We start from the raw sequence: 17,857 nt of genomic DNA, 5'->3' as shown, positions 1-17,857 counted from the left end.
CTGGCTATAACTGTTGCATTTTGCTTTCACTTCCATGTGCTCTTCTTTTCTGTTTTTCTTTGTTAACTAATTCAACATAGGCTATGTAAAGACTTCAGTGGTGTGAGTGAAGGGTCCTGGTGTCTGGCATTTCATTTAGTTTCAACCCCTTCTCTGAACATTCTCTTGGATTTATTGCTCTAATACATGACTTCTCAACTGGGACAAAACTGGTTCTCTTTTATGCATAAAGCATAGGTCTGTCCTATTAAATTTTCATGGGGACAATCAGACAAATGCCTCTAAGACTCTGTAGGGTGGCAGTAATGAAAAACAAGCTGTTAAACCCTCCTGTAACTGAAATCTGTCCATTGTCGTTCTGTTAGGCAAGAACTCCACCACTGTCTTATATTCCCAGCCCAAGATCTTTGTGTTCTAGCAAGTAGTGTCTCTTTAAGTATCTGTCAGTGAACAAATTGTCCTCAAGCTAATCACTTATTTGAAACTTTCTTTCTGAGATTCCTAAAGTAATTCTTTCTAAAACTTCCCTCTGCTTTAAAATGGCTTTAAACCAGGAGCCCCATGGCTGTGATAGCTACTGGTGGCTACTATGGTCAATCCTGCTATAAACACCCATGAATAAATTTTGTGTGTGAGCGCATTTTCATTTTCAAAAGGGTTGTGTGGACAAGCAGTTTGCTTATCTACTGGCAGATTTTCTGTCTTATCTTTAACATTTGAAAACCTCTGACTGTTTGCCAAAGTCACTGAGGCATTCTACAGATTCTCACCAATAATATAAGAAGGTTTCATTTTCTTCCTAACTTGCTCAGTGTTGGTTTTGTCTTTTTATTACAGTCATCCCAGTGGGCAAGAAATGATACCTCATTATGGTTGATTTGTATTTCCCTTATGGCTAATAATAGTGAATACTTTTCATATGCTTACTCTATTAGAGAAATATTCCTGTATACCCTTTGCCCAGATTTTAATTGGGTTATTTGATCTTTTGTATCAAGTTGTAGGGAATACTTACATATTGTAGATGCAAGTCCCTTATCGGATGCACAGCTTGTAATTATTTGCTAGCCTACCACGTGATCCGATGTCTTTTCGTAACAGTGCCATGTGAAGCATAGACGTTTTAATTTAATAAAGTCTGACTTATCTATTTTTCCCCTTGTTATTCATGTTTTTGGTATCAAAGCAAAGATGCTAGTGTTTGACCCATGCAACATACCCCTGTCTATGAAGTGGTATAGGTTTTGATCCACTTTGAGTTAATTCTTTCATGTGGAATGAGGTGAGGTTCCAACTCCATTCTCTTTCATGCAGATATCCTATTATCCCAACAGCATTTATTGAAAAGACTATAGAAATGCTTTTTCACTTTAGTAAAAAACCTATTGATTACAGATGTATGTGCTATTTCTGGAGTCTCAATTTTATACCATTAACTTATTTGTCTATTTTTATACAAGTACCAGACTATTTTGTAAGTTTTAAACTTTGGAAGCAAAATTTCTCCAACTATGATTCTTGTTTCAAGACTGTCTTGACTATAACTATGCTTTTTTTTGTTTCAAGATTATCTTGATTATTCTGTGTCTTTTAAATTTTCATGTCTTTTTCTATCAATTCATAAATATCTGAAAAGAAACCAGCTGAGATTTGACCAGCATTGCAGTCAATTTGTAGATCAGTTCAAGGATTTTCATATGACAGCAACATCAAGTTCATGAATATAGGAAATCTTTTCATTTATTGAAATTTTCCTTGCTATTAAAAAATGTAGTTTTCAGAGTTTATGTTTTAAAGTTCTTTTAGCGGACATATTCTAAAATATTTTATTATTCTTAGTGCTTGTGGTGGTTTGAAAGAAAATGGCCCCCACTGGGGTAGCAATACTAGGAGGTGTGGCCTTTTTAAAGTAGGTGTGGCTTTGTTGGAGGAAGTGTGTCACTGTAGGTGAAGGCTTTGAGGTCTATTTTGGTCAAACTATGCTTAGTGTGACACTCAGTTCACTTCCTGTTTCCTTAGAATCAAAATGTAGCCAGTACCATGTCTGTCTGCATGCTCCCTACCATAATGGTAATGAACTGAACTTCTGAAACCGTAACCCTTATTTAAATGTTTTTCCTCATAAGAGTTACTGTGGTCATTGTGTCCCTTCACAGCAATAGAAACGCTTAACTAAGACCGTACTACTTTGAAAGACAATGTTTCATGATTTTCATTTTTATTCCCTTCAGTACTTATGTAGAGATGCCATTGGTCATTGCACATTGAATATGATATTGTAACTTTGTGGGACTTGCTTATTAATTCTAATAGACTTTTTTGTGGATTCATGTGCTTTTTCAATATATGCTCTTTAAGGTTTAGATAGAGGATCATGTTATATTCAAATAAGAGATAACTTTACTTCTTTCTTCCTGGTCAGAATACCTTCTACTTTTCTTGTTAATTGCTCCACCTGTAGCGTCTACTATTATTGGCAGTGATGAAGGAAAACGTTTTTGTTGTTGCTGTTGTTTTTGATCCTGGTTTTGGGGGTGGGAAAACTTGCAGTCTTTCACTATTAACTTTCACTGTTAGGTTGCACCTCACCCCTATGTTTAATCAGGTTGAGAAATTTGTATTTATTTCTAGTTTATAAAGTACTTTTTAAAATGAGGAAGTAGTGCTGCATTTTGTCAAATATCTTTTATTCATCTCTCAAAATGATTTTGTTTCATTGTTATGTTGAGCTATATTAATTTTCCCCCCAGTCTTGGGGATTGAACTCAGGGTCTTGTTCTAGATAATATTCTTTGTACTGAACTCCATCTCAAGCCCTAGAGTTTCAGGTGTTAACCCAAACTCCTAGTCCTATGAGAAATCACAGTTATGGTGTGTGATACTTCTTATGACTGAATGATGATATGTTATTGAGAATCTTGTGTTTACATTCCTGAGACACTGGTCTGTACTCTTCTTGTGATGACCTTGCCTGATTATAGAATCAGGGTAACACAGACTCGATAAAATGACACCGGTATTTCTTCTTCAATTTCCTGAAAGAGCTTGTGTGAATTCTTTAAGTGTCTGGTAAAGCTTACTATTGAAGGCACCTCCACTTTCCCTTTTTCTTAGCATTCTTTTGTTACTAAATCAACTTCTTAGTTGTTGTAACTCCAGTCAGATTTTCTATTTCCTTTTTAGTACTTCTAGAAATTTCTCATTTTTTTTTTAGCCTGAATTACCTGTTTTGGCATAGTTGTTTATTCTAATACCTATAAATGCTTTATTTCTATAAGATTTCATAGTAATAAAATAACCATGCCATTTCTCTCAAATTTGATAATTTGCCTCTTCTCTTTCATTGGTTAGTCTAGATAAATGTATGTCAAAAATGTTGCTCTTTTCAAAGACCAGCATCAAATTTTATTATTTCTGTTGTTTTCCTATTCTTTATTTCCTTGGTGTCTTCTCTAAGTTGATTTCCTTCTCCTCTCTCTCCCCTTCTCTTTCTCCTTCTTCCTCTTCCTCTCTGTCTCTCTCTCCTCCTTTCCTCCCTCCCTCCCTCCCTCTCTGCCTCCCTCCTTCCCTCCTTCCCCTCCTCTTTCCCTTTTCCTTTGAGTTTAGGTTTTTTTCTCTCTCTATGGTGTCTTCAAGTAGAAGTTTAAATTATTGGTTTGAAATCTACTTTCACAGGGTAACTTTCCCTCTCTGCACTGCTTATCTATGTCACAAACATTTTGGTGTGAGTCCCTTAGTTTTCCCTCATCTCAAAGTATTTCTATGTGATTTTCTATGAACTTTCCTGTGTGGTTTCTCCTTGATCTATTTATTATGTAAGCGTGTCTTTAATTTTACACACATTGTGAATTTTTCATGCATCTCTGTTATTGACTTCTGATTCCACAATAAAATAGTTGGAGAGCATTCTTATGTGTTGTTGATTCTTATTTTTAAAATGTTGAGGCTTGCCCATTGCCTTTGTATGTAGTCTATTCTAGAGTGGTGCCAACTGTAAAAATTACAGCCTAATGCCATACTACCAAATGTTGGAAACCCTTCCCCCTAACACAAAAACTTGAGATTCTAAAATCTCCAAAGTTAAAGTATTCGAAAGGCTAAATCATTATCCCTAAAACTTGAAGTTCTGAATGTTGAAATCCTGAGACAGCAGCTCCAATTATAGGAATGAAAGGTCATGTGAGAGTGACAGAAAGCCAAATCCTCAGAAGGGATTAAAGTGCTTCTGGTTGTGTGCCACAGGGTTACATCGTATCAGGTGACCAAATACCTAGAAACTAGGTAAAGTAGTATTTGGGATGTGTTTTTGAGAGTGTTTCCAAAAGAGATTATGGTATGAGCCTGAGTGGATGAGGCACACATCTGCCATGTTCAAGATGTGAATGGCATCTAAAGGAAAGGAGTGACCATTCAGCATGACCTGAAACTTGAAGTCACCCTTAATGACAGACATTTAACCAGCTCTCTGGACTCCTCTCATGCAGTTGCCTACCTTCTTCTGCAAAATGCCCCTTCTGTGTTCATTTTTTTCCCTCAGTTTGTCTTTAGACTTTTACCATTTAATTTCCTGGCTTTATTAGTTTACTTGTTTTTCTGTTTGCTTCAGTAGAATTGGGAATTGAACTCAGGGCCTCACACATGCTAGGCAGGTACTTCTTTAGCCCTTCCTGCATTATTTTAAATCCTCAGTATTATAATTTATAGTGTTCTATACTGTAGGGGAAGCTGTAGCCATGCCTACTTAGGGGCTGGCTACAGGTGTGCCTGACCACGCCCTCACAAGCTTGCAAGGGCATGGTCAGGGGATGTAGGGTGACTTCGTTTTCGCTTTCGGTTTCTCTTTTGGACTTGCTGTACAGACTGCTGCCACGCCGGCTGGCTAGGTCACTCTGTAAGTAAGGCTTTTCCCTATTAAATACCCTTCTATTTCTACCTGACTCCGTATTGGTAATTTCCCACTATACTATACCACATATTTCATCTTTTTGTTATTTTCAATACTAAAGGTGAAAATTTTATATAGACTTCTAAAAACTTATAATTCACTTCATGCATTATTTATAAGTTTGACTCAGCAAAAGTGCATTGCCACTTGATATTGCCATTGTCAAGTCATAGGAAGGCCCATAATAAATGACAAGGTGCCCTTTCTGTACATCTCCATACACAGAATATACACTTTCTCAAGGTCCTGGCTCCTTGGGTGACTACATAGGCAATGGTAACTTGTGATTTTCATTCACCTTTTTAAAATTGAAAATAACTGGGATGGAGAGATGGCTCAGCCATTAAAGGCTAGGCTCACAAAAAAATTGAAAATAATTTTTCATATTGTGATTTTTAAAAACTGTATTATGAAAATAATTAGAATTCTGTCATTGAATTTTGATGATGGCAGTTATAATGACACATGCATTCAATTACTAACCACTTGTATGTATACATGTAAACATTTAGCTTTTTTATGGAATATAATATAGCTTGTTCAAAACTATCATAGCTGTTATAGGTATATCTGTTTATATTTGTAAAAATGTTATTTCCTATTTTATTGTGTGAAGTAGTCTACAAAGGATTAAGCTTTTTAAATGTATACTATTAAAAGCAAAGTGTGTGTGTGTGTGTGTGTGTGTGTGTGTGTGTGTGTGTGTGTGTGTGTGTGTTTTGCTAGGGATCAAACCTAGTGCCTTGTATATGCTAGGCAAGCAAACATTTAACCACTGAGCTATATTTCTATCTCCAATTAGGTGTCTTTCAAAAAATTGCTTCAAGTTATTTTTCTATAATTATTGTTTTTCAGATTTTGACTGAATTTTAAAACTTAGGAATTTTGATCAGTTTATATTTCAGTATTTTGAGTTGTGGTCTTTTGTTGGTTTCTGTACAGTGCTTGGGATTAAAGTCAGTGTCTTATATATGCTAGGCAGAGACTCTATGATTGAGTTACACCCTCAGTGAATTAAATTCTATGGGATTGAGTCTTTCAGGATTGTGGTCCAAGCTCATCACAAGTGCTGTGTGCATTTGTGAATAACATATTGTAGCATGGGATAGTGCTGCTGTTGGGTGCCCCATAGGATCTACTAGGAAAAGTTAATTTGTAGCTTTGTTGAAATGTTGTATTTCCTTGGAAATTTTCTTTTCTTTTTTTTGCACATTTTTTTTATTTGAATTAGAAACAAGATTGTTTTACATGACAATCCCAGTTCCCTCTCCCTTCCCTCCTCCCCTACCAACCCCTCCCCACAACAACTAGAACCCTACCTATCACATATCCTTTCTGCTCCCCCTGGATGGTAAGGCCTTCCATAGGGTGTCATTAGAGTCTATTGTATCCTTGGAAATTTTCTTGCAGTGTCTTTTAATCCATTATTGAAAGTAGAATGTTTAAATCTCTAGCTATGCTTTCTCTGCTCAGCTCCTGCCACATGTTGACTGGGGTTGGGGGAGGGTGGGGTGGCCTGGGGTTGGTATATATTTATTTGTAGTTAGTTTCTTAATTATTTGACCCTTTTTACAAAATAAAATTTCTCCCCAGTATCTGGAAACATATTTTGTGTTAGTTTGTTTCTTCTGACATTAGTATATTACTCCATATTTCTATTTATTTGTATATTTAAAAACATATCTATATATTTACTGTCAGTGCAGTAAATCTTTTATGTCTTTTAAATTTGAATCTGATTTATGTCCTGCAAACAATTAAACCTTTTCTTAATCCAGATTGATAGGCTCTGCCTTCTGGTTTGGCTTTTGGTTCCATTCATATGGACTTTTGCTTTTTCTATAATTGAATATACTTTTGCTGTCTTAGATTTCTGTTTTCTGTTTGTCTTATCTATTTGTTGTTCATCTACTCCTCCTTTATTAATCTCCTTGTCATTATTAATGTAATGTTTTAATTACTTTAACAATTCTTTTAAAATGTGTTTTGAGTTCTTCTCTTGGTGTTGCTCTGGGGGTTGTCATATGCAACTTCACCTCCCCTGCCCCCTGGTTCTTTCCTCAACTGAGCTTCCCTGTCCACCCTGCTAATGAAGGATCCATCAAAGAAACAGATTTCCAGTCTTCATTCTATTCAGCTAGTATTTCATCTTGTTAATTACTCCATTTTGAACTTTATTCAGGTTTCCAAGACAGTGTTCCCTCATGCTCTCCCCTTACACAATGCAGTACTCTTATTTCTGTCTTCCATCAAAGTTCCTTCTCATTTTCCAGATAGCAGGATACAGCAAAGGCTCCGCCCTTGGCCTGCTTCTCTTGTCTTCTGTCATTACTCATCAGTTACTCTAGTTCACACAATGCTATAAGTCTTACTCTCTCTGAACTTGAAACTCCATAGAGAGTCTGCCTTCTTAGCATCCCCACTTTTGATGCTTAGTAGACATCTTCATTTTGCTATGTTCAGAAATAAGCTGCCATGCCTGCCATGGCCTCTTAACACAATAAATACAGGTCCATTTTATTCTGGATGTTAAGTCTAAAACTCCTCAGAGGACTTCTGACTCAGTCCTTTCTCTCTCACCCTCCTCACCCAGTGTATCACAGGCCTTGTCCGCTGTCTGCTTTCAGGTTTATCTACAACTTAAACACTTCCTCAGTTACCACTGCTCTTTTTAAAAGCCAGTGCGCTCAGTCTGGACTCCTGCAATTACCACCATTCCTTGCTTCCTGCTACAGTGTATTTTCAGAACAGCCAGGCTGATGCTTTTGAGAAAGTCGAATTATTTAGCTCCTCCTGAATGTCACCACTGCTCATCTAGAATAAAATTAACAGTCTTTGCCACCGATTACTATATCCTATATAATCCATAATGTGGTTAGCTATTGTGGTATGACAAGCTAGACCAATATACTGGAATCAGACAAACAATAAAAATTCATTCTCTCTAGACTTTCTTTGAGTTAGGAAATTAAAATATAATCAACATATGAGATAGCTCCAGCTTGGGGCTATAGACACCAGAGGGTCTGGGCAAGGTTGGACCACCCACTTCTAAGGATGCTCACACTTGGTGTGTGAGTGCTACTCTCTCTCTCTCTCTCTCTCTCTCTCTCTCTCTCTCTCTCTCTCTCTCTCTCGACTGTTTGGGTATCTTCACAATGTAGTATCTGGATTTCTCTATAATATGAATGATACTTCAAGAGATTAGGAGGGTAGAGCTGTCTTTTTCAGTAATCTAATATTGGAATTCACGTAGCAGCCCATTGTCATGTTCACAACTGAAGTTTTTAAATCTGGCCCACATTTTAGGGGGGTGAGATAGGCTTCTACTTTTGAAAGGAAGGTTGCTGTGAAACGTACAGATGTAAAACCACCATAACATCTTCCTCAGATATTTCTCTGGTCTCATTTTTTTTTTCAATTTCCTCATTCCATGCTTAACTACACCATTTTTACCTTTACTATTCCTAAGACATGACAGGCATGTCCCGACCTCAGGGCTCACTCTGCCTGGAAGGGCTTTCCTGCTGACAGTCACATAGCTCTGTCACATCTCATATCCTTGCTCAAAGGTCACCTCACTTCAGAGAACTTTCTTGTGCACGTAGTTACAATAGCACATTCCCTTTCGCCTCTCTGCCTGCTTTCTGTACCTTCCCTTCTTCATAGTTTGTATCACCATATGGCAAGGGCTACAACTTTTATTGAATTATTACCTTCTTCCTTAAATACATCTCCTGAAAAGTACACAAGAGCAGGGATTTGGTATGTTTAGCTCACATCTGTAACCCCAGTCTTGAGTATCCCCCTTTCACACTATCAGTTCTTAGTACCATTTTTTTACATGAATGAAAACATTGATCTACCCTGTTCATAATTTCCTTCAGGGAGTGGGTATCTACATATATGTACAGCGAACATACATGTAGAGGAATCAGATATGTTCAGGAAAGCAGTTGAGAAGTAGTGACCATTAGGTGAATTTGCTACCAACTTCTTTCTTGAATTTGGATGTTCTCTCTCCTCTTATATATGTTTCAATAGCAGTTTACCCAGAATTATAGTTGCAGGCCTTTGAATAACTTCTCAAAATGTAATTTTGCTTCTTCATTCAATTTATTATTAGCAATTTATATATTCTCCCAAGGCTTTTGGGACTGATGTTAAATTGTAATATCAAAACAGCTACATCAACAGGCCTATTAAGTGTTCATAAAGCTTTTGTGACTGCAAATTTCTTCTTCCCACAATCTTTCCTTGATGAGTATGCTATGAGCAATGCTTTGATAGATCAGGTAAAGTAATTGTCTCCCCTAAATTTAAAAGCATTGTAGATCTAGGTCCAGTTAATTACACTGTGATCCCATGAATCTGTTACAACTTGCTTAATATTTTTTTGGCTGGTGCAACCCTATTACATGGTTATTTATAAATTTGGTATTATTTTTAAGTTTATTTATTTTTATTCCATGTGCATTAAATATCTTGTCTGCAAATATGTCTGAGAGTGTCAGATCCCCTGCAAATGGAGCCACAGATAGCCGTGAGCTGCCATGTGGGTACTGGGAATTGAACATGAGTCCTCTGGGAGCTCAGCCAGTGCTCCTACCTGCTGAGCCATGTCTCCAGCTCCCTGAATTTGATACTCTTAATGTGTGCCTTCCTTAAAGTAGTACCATTCTGCTTCTTTTGAGAAACTTTAAAGACTTGTGCTTGGCCTCAATGGCAACTCACGAGGCATTTCTATTCTCTAGCTGCCTCTCAGAATAGTCTTGTCAAGAGGCATCACTCCACTATATGAAACACTGGGAGCTTTGTTTCTTAATTCTTCGGTGATATTATAATCTTAGAGCATCTTTCTATAGCATGGCTCTTTTTCTGTGTTACACAAAATTATCTTTTTTGATAAAAACTTGTGTGTCAAGTTAAATGCTTTTGAGATTAACATATTATCTTATATCATTTTTTGTTATCCAACTCTACCTGTTAAGCTGAAAATATGATAATACAATTAAAGGGTTGTAAAGGACATTGCAATATTAACCATGTGTTATTAAGTTAGAGAGTGAGATATATATGTGTATGCATTTATATTTCCAATAGACTTAAGGACTTTCACTGCTCTATTTAATCTGAAGTATCAGAAACATGAAGTAAAATGGAATATTATTGTAAGTATTTGGGGACCTGTCACTCACTCCAGGGGTAGAAATAGACTAGAAACAAAACATGGAAATAAATCAAAAGTTAGAAACCTTCATTTCTGATCTTTGTCCCCCCCCCAAGGATTTGGCTTCCTTTTTCACTCTGCAGAACTGTCATAGATGCTGCTCAGTGTGGCAGAAGTCAGACATAGTGGCACACACCTTTAATGCCAGCAATTTTGAGGGAGAGGCAGGTGGATTGCTTTGATTCGAGGCCAGTCTGGTCTATGTAGTAAGTTCCAGGACATCATTAAGACATAGAGAGACCATGCCTTGAAAAACAAAAACCAAGTGAACAAAGTGACAGAAGGTGACTCACTCAGAGTTCCTGAGTAAAAATAGGTTCTCTGTCCATCTAACCAACCAGCTCTGTGCTTGGGTCATAGTAAAGCATTCTCTATTCTATTGTATCCATGAATCCTATTCCTCTGATTCTTGAGTTAAGGGCCATTTGTTATGTCTAAGAAGGGAACCACATTAGGGCTGATCCTGTTCCTAATTGCCAATGGGATCCAAACACAGACCAAAGCATGCAAGGCATCTGATGAACTTAGTCAAATAATTAAAGTATTTCAATTTCACAGAAGAAACATACACAAGGACACCATTGTTTATTACTTACATGGTTTTGCTACACCATCTAGCTTAAAAAACTAACTTTGGAAAAAAACTGTTTCTTAAGGTCTGTTACACAATTATATTGTATATAGAGTCCATACTGAAATCGTTTGTAAGGCCTATTGGGTTGAGAGGGGAAAAAATCAAACATGTTGAAGACCAAGGGAAAAAAGGCAACATTCCACTTTATGATGCTTGATGAATCAATGGTTCTAGGTGCAGACACACCAGATGAAGGTTTGCTTCTATCCTATTGGCATCAAGAAATAGTATCCTAGATTGCCTTGGGGAAGGTAATTTTACTATCTACATGTCAGTGAACACCCCAAAACTTGAATGAAGTTCAGAAAAATTATTGACTTCACCACCTCCCCTTTGGTTTTGGTTTTGTTCAGAGACAGGATCTCACTCTTTATCCCAGGCTAATCTTGAACTTACAGCAATCCTTCTAACTCAGCCTTCAGTATATTGGGGTTATAAGCATATATCACCAGGCCCATCTTCAAAACCTCCCTTTACAACATTCTAGGAAACATGAAGAAAATATAACATGAGACTATATAGGAAGAGATATAAAGAACACCCCATGGTATTTAAAAATATAATGGTTAAGAAATCCTGTCATTCAATATTGATAACAGAAAACAAAAATCTAGAAGAAGTTGAATGCTTGAATCCAATAGATGTGTCTTTAAAGTTCATTTTCTCTTTCTAATTAATCAGCTACTTTGTCAGGTAAACTCCAAAATTCCAGTAGTTTAACAATAAAAATTTCCTTCTTGCTTTTGGCATAGCCCAACAAGACTTCCTAAGCAGTGCCTTTTATGGATATGTCTTTAGGCTTGCAGTTTCTGTAAGATACCTATCTTCAACAACTACTATACAGAAAGAGTTTATTTGGGTTCACAGTTTCAGAGTCTTTGTCCATCACTGGTTGGCCTCATTACCTTGGGTCTATGGTAAGTCAGCAGTCATGTAGTCAGGGACCAAAAGAGAACAGAAAGAGACTGGACTGCCACAAGCTCTTTTGTTTGTTTGTTTTTGTTTTGTTTTGATTTTTGAGACAAGGTTTTTCTGTGGCTTTGGAGGCTGTCCTGGAACTTACTCTGGAGACCAGGCTGGCCTTGAACTCACAGAGATCCACCTGCCTCTACCTCCTGAGTGCTGTGATTAAAGGCCTGCACCACCAGCTCCCAGCCTGCCACAAGCTCCTTAGGGGCACAATGGCATTAACTTCCTAAAGACTCCACTACCTCTAATAGTGTCCTATGGGGGACCAATTTTCTTCTTTATGGACTTTTGGAGGCCATTTGAGATCAAACTATATTATTGGAATTTTAGCAGGGGCTGTTTTCTGTGGATGAAGTGTGACAGCTCCACTGCAGAAAGGATACACAGTGTAGAGTGACTAGCTAGACACCACTATTTTTTCTGTAACCTTTAAGAGCAGACACCAAGTGCATAGATGACAGTGAAAACAAACCTATTGTTGAATGACATTAATATAGTTCTACATGGTCCATTTAATGCCATTGTTATCGACATCATCAAACATTACTCAATTCAGTAATCATGTGTTAAAACTCTCATGTGTGCCCGGTACCTACTGGGTACTAAGAGAGAAAGATGACTAGATGCCATCCAAAGGAAAAGTGGGAGAAAGGCATATGCATAATTAGCATTAATTGGAGGAGATATAAAAGTGCCTAAACTGAAGGAGTAGTTAAAAGGGCAAGTGGAGCAGTCATGAGGAAGATGTGAATTCTCAACACAAAACAGAGGAAACTGATCTCTAGCATGGTTCTTGTCTTTTAGAAAGAGACCTACCCCAGTTAATTCAGGTAAAGGTAAAATTGTGAGAAATCACAGATTGAGCCTGTGACAGAAACAGTCTCTGGTGACCTTCTTCTCCACTTTCTAATTGTCCCAATTTGTTTGTCCTTGCTTCCAGTACCAATTTGGAGTAGTCCCACACTGTTGTCAACCCAAGTCTGATAGGGTCTTTGGGTCTCATATTCAGTGTCGTTTGACTAAGCCTTTATAGGGAGGAAACTTGGTTACTGGCCATCTGACACATAGGCTGTCCTTGGACCTGCAGTTGCTGAGAGACATGATCTTGTAGAAAGACATGATCATATGTGTTGGGCTGCCTCCTGAAGGTATCTGAGTGAGAGAGACAATTTTACTTGTTTTTTAAAAGAGATAGTGGTGAAAGAGTGAACACCTTTGGCTTAGGTAGAGTGTAGACAAAGGAAAGAAAAGAGGAATGTCCAAGTACATGTGCAGAGTGATTAGACAGAATGACTATGGTGACAGATTTATGGAGCTGGTGGAATCTACAGTGGAGAATAAAGATGCCTGCCCTGCCCCCCAAGTCACAATGTTCAGACAGGAGATAGTGTGGCTGTTTAGGATGGTCATTTGTGAATAACAACTTTCCACTCAGCATCTTAGAGTCCACAAAAGCCCCTTGCTAAGGAACTGCTCATTCCAATGGGAGAGAACACTGTGTGTATTGTGGAGGAAAGTATTTAATGCTTTGGAAGCAAACAGATCTGTGTTCAAATCCCAACTCTTGCATTCCTAGGTGGATACCTTGGCATGCTACTTAATCCCTCTAAGCCTAGTTTTCTCACATAGGAAATGTGGTTTATATTCATCCAGTTATACACTGGTATGGCTCAAGGACTGGAGGGGTTAGGGATGACGTGTCAGTATCTGTTGAATTAATTAGTCACTGCCAGTGTTGTAATTATTGGAAAGTATCTTGAATGTCAATCACCTTTTCTTAAGTTTGTAGTAAGGATTAAATAGCAAATGTTTGGCAAGTGCTTAGCAAAGTACCTGGCATGTGGTAAATGGTTATTACACCCCCCCTCTCTTGCATGTATGCACACTGTAATAAAACATGGACCAAAAGCAACTTAGGTAGAAAGGATTTATTCAACCTTACATTTCCAGGTAACAGTCCATTACTGAGGAAAGTCAAGGCAGGAAATTGGAGGCAAGAAGGAAAGCAGGGACCACAGTAAGCACTGCTTACTGACTTGTTATCACACATAGCTTGCTCAACTGGTTTTCTTACTCAAACCAGGACTGCCTGCTCAGTGAGGGCCACACTACAGTGGGCTGGTCCCTCCCACATCAGTCCTCTCCCAGACATAGGCCAATGTGATGGAGGAAATTCCTCCACTGATGTTCCCTCTTCCCAAGTGACTAGTTTCTGTTGACAAAAAAAAAAAAAAAAAATCTAACCAGCACATGTATTTAACAGAAAAAGAGCTTGACTGACTTCTAGGTCTCAGAGAAATTAATTTATCTGGGTGATCCCTTAGTGTTGATTGTGGACAAGATTATGGATAGATTTCAGTCATGTTCCCACCATTATGATAATCAGTTGCAGAAATCTGATCAAAACCACCCAGTGTTATTTTCAAAAGTACTTTCATAGACACCATTGTACTAGTCAAGAAAGAGAAGATTGAATCTGAGATGGGCCCAGACTGTGAATAAAGTGTGAAATTGATGCTCATGCCACTACCGAATTTTATAAATTAAAAGAAACCTGTCACTTCATATTGTCAAGAATAAACAGAATTTTCATAATATTTAAAAAATCATCTTTTGAGTCAATATTATTCTTTCGATCAATTGGGGGTGAAATATAACTCACAGTGAACTCCTGAGGATGTTGTTATAGGGGGCTATTCAAGTACTGCTCAGGAAATAGCATGGTGTCCTTCCCTCTCAACACAAAGGGGCTTGAATATTGGCTACTGATATAATTTAAAGCAGAGACTATTTCCCTTGTGCAGAGAATCCAGACTACAAAGCAATATTTGATAAGAATAATATAAAATATTGAATGGGCTCTGCTCCTCGGGTGTGTGTGTGTGTGTGTGTGTGTGTGTGTGTGTGTGTGTGTGTGTGTGTGTGTGTGTGTGTATGTGTGGTATAAAAACCGGTACTTGGCAATCCCTGGACCACTCTTAGAGCAGAGAGGAATAGGATGAGAGAATGGACTTTACCATGAGTACAGTGCAGTCCTGGGGACTCTGAGAAGGACTCAGCTTTCTCTTTCCCTTTTTGTTTCATTTCTCTTTTTTTGTATGACTCCCTTTCAGTAAGAAAGCCTCTTAGGCTCCTTACATATGGCTTTGAACTCTCAGATTAAAACAAACAAACAAAGACTTGCAGCATAACATTGTTAGTCTTAAGAACTGACTAGCAGGTCACTGTACATATAAAGAAATGTTAACTGAGGGCCATGCAAAGCCCTAGAAAGGACCCAAAGTGGACCAGACTGTAACTTTATCTAGAAATTGATTCTGAAATCACTATTTTTCTTCCTTCTTTCCTTCTTCCCTCCTCCTTTCTCCATCTCCCTTCCTCCCTTTTATCCCATTTCCCTCCATTTCTGGTTTATTGCTGATAAGTATGTAAAGTAAATGAATGGAGTTGTATCTAATGTTGCTTGCTCATTCTCAGTAGGTCCTCTATCTTCACGCATTGTTAGGTTAAGGACACACACAGAGGTTGTCATTTGTGCTTCCTCACTTGTTGCCCACCTACTTAATGTGCTAGGAATCAAAACAAGCAAACATACATGCATCAAACTTTAAAGAGTGATAACTTCAGATCAAAGGAGCAACCTCAAAATCTCTCTGCGACCTTTGCGCTTACTGTCCTGTGTTTTAATCCTTTTCTCTCTTGAAGTACAGTAAAGGGCTTCCTCTAGAGTCTAGGTCATTCTTATAGGAGGAATGCAACTGTTAGGAAGTCTCAGGATCCAGGAAATATTAACTGTGGGAGAAGATTTGGAATAAGTATCTCTATACCCAGACATCTCCACTACCCTAGAAAGACTTCTAATCTATTCTGTGGCAGGGCCAGAGAGTGCTTGAGAGACTTCAATTGCAATGGAAGATAACTTTGTTCTGTGTATTTAACCTCATCCCTCCTGGATCTTATCTGCAGCACCTCTCAGCACACCTCAAGACACCCCCTCCCCTCCTCTCTCTGTCTTTCTGAAGCTGGGGAAATTATTTAAGCCTCAACCTTCTGGTCCATGGGGCACTCTTATACCTTATATATGACTCTTAGCCTATAATATTTATTTCCTCATTCACATTAACATATATAATTTCTTTAGTTTAATCTTCCTATTACCAGTTGAGTCCACAAAACTGTGTGAGGCTGGAGAAGAAGGTTCCCTTTATCTTTGTGGATGCCATATTTTGGTGTCCAGGATAAGCAACATCACACAAGACATCCTGACAGGCTGATGCATTCACAGGGCATGCTTCCATGTTAGTGTATGTGATAGTTTGAACCCCCATAAGCTCCTAGGGAGTGGCACTATTAGGGGATGTGGCTTTGTTGGAGTAGGTATGGCCTTATTAGAGGAAGTGTGGCATTGTGGAGGTGGGCTTTGTGGTCTCATATATGCTCAAGTTACAGGCCCAGTGTCTCAGACTACTTCCTGTTGCCTGCAGGATCAATATGTAGCTCCTCCATTCTTAGCTCTTTGTCTGTCACCATGTCTGTCTGCATGCTACCATGTCCCATTATGAAGATAATGGACAAAACCTCTGAAAATGTAAGCCAGTCCAGTTAAATGTTTTTTTTTCCTTTATAAGAGTTGTCATGGTCTTGGTGTCTCTTCATAGCAATAGAAACCCCAAGACAGTATATAACTAGTATATTGAGAGGATGAAAAACCATCATTTCATATTTCTGACCTTCCCTCAGTGTTGGGAGGAATGTACTCAAAAGCTCATGGAGCAGAACCACACAGAAATTGACTTCAAAGCTCTTGCACTTGAGCTGTCCCACAGTTACCACTCATTCAGTGTCTTAACCATCTGTGCCCATTATGAATCTCCTTCAGCTTTACTTCTTAGAAAGCATTATGCTCTTTTGCTAAGTCATCATTTGCTAAGAAAGTTAGAATTTTTTGTGCAGTCTGTTGCTAGAAGCCTGTTTGCAAATTTAGAGAATGTTACTACATGTCTTGAACCCTGGTCCCCACAAATCCAAGATCATGCTGTCTCAGTTCTCACTGAAATGTCATTGCTATCCTGTGTGTTAAAACTGATGAAACGTCATTGGTTAATTGTATAAAGTCCCACATTAAAAAAAAAAAAAACTATCTTACAAACAGATATGAAAGTGGTGGGAAGCCGGCATGAGGAATTCAAGGCATTCAGCATGATTTGTTATTCATGAAAGATCCCTTTTTTAAATGACTTGACAGTTATTCTGGAAAAGAATCATTGCTCTTTTTTTCTAGTTATAATACATCAAGAACTATTTGTGTGGAGACAAAAGTTTTAGCTTTTGAAAAAATGTTGATTTATAACATGATAAAGGAAAGCACACACCTGAGTTAGTTATTAATATTAATATATTGGTTTTTATGAAAAAGTGAACACAAAGTCTTGATAGTTGGTTGAATATTGATTGTTGCATAATTTTCCAGTGGAACGATTTGTTGATCATGCTCTCATATTTTGAAACAAGTAGCTTGTCAAATTATGTGATACTGCACCACTGCCACTGACAAATATTATCTGCAGCACATGGGTTATAAACATATAGCATATTATAAAGGGTGTTAGTACACCCTCAAGTGGGTACTGTAGAATTCCTAGGAAAATCTCAGTGGTTATTTTGGTGACTGGGAAGGACAGCTCTGTCCTTTTAGTTTGTTTGGTTGTTTGAGACAAGGTCTGTCTTTATAATCTGGTGTTCTGGAACTTGCTTTGTAGACCAGGCTGGCCTTGAACTCACAGATATCCATGTGCCTTTGCCTCCTAAGTGCTGTAACTAAGGCATGTGCCACCATTCGGGGCCAGCATTTGCTCATGGAAAGTACAGAACAAAGGCCAGGCAGGACCAGCAGCTTGGGAATAACCTTGGAATTAAGAAAGGACATTTCTTTTTAGAGCCTTGTGTAAGGTCCCAAAAGAGCCTGCTAAGACTTAATGCTACCTTGATGCAGGTGGTTTGGTGTTGGAACTAATTTAATTTAGAATTCAGAAAATTAACTGGCTCATACTTGTAATTGCAGCACAGAAGGTTAAAGCAG

At 38.0% G+C, this 17,857-nt stretch overlaps 1 long non-coding RNA gene across 1 annotated transcript in view; it reads left to right on the top strand.

Annotated features, from left to right (window-relative positions):
• The first annotated feature begins 4,856 nt into the window (after positions 1 to 4,856).
• LOC107978855 overlaps positions 4,857 to 17,857 on the top strand; it is a 31,302-nt gene continuing 18,301 nt past the window's right edge. The window contains exon 1 of the long non-coding RNA XR_003486316.2: positions 4,857 to 4,891. This is a non-coding gene — a long non-coding RNA (uncharacterized LOC107978855). The remainder of the gene's footprint in view (positions 4,892 to 17,857) is intronic.

The sequence above is a fragment of the Cricetulus griseus genome, chromosome 6 (genome assembly GCF_003668045.3).
Source record: "Cricetulus griseus strain 17A/GY chromosome 6, alternate assembly CriGri-PICRH-1.0, whole genome shotgun sequence".
Classification (NCBI taxonomy): domain Eukaryota; kingdom Metazoa; phylum Chordata; class Mammalia; order Rodentia; family Cricetidae; genus Cricetulus; species Cricetulus griseus.
This window is presented reverse-complemented; position numbering and strand designations above follow the sequence as displayed.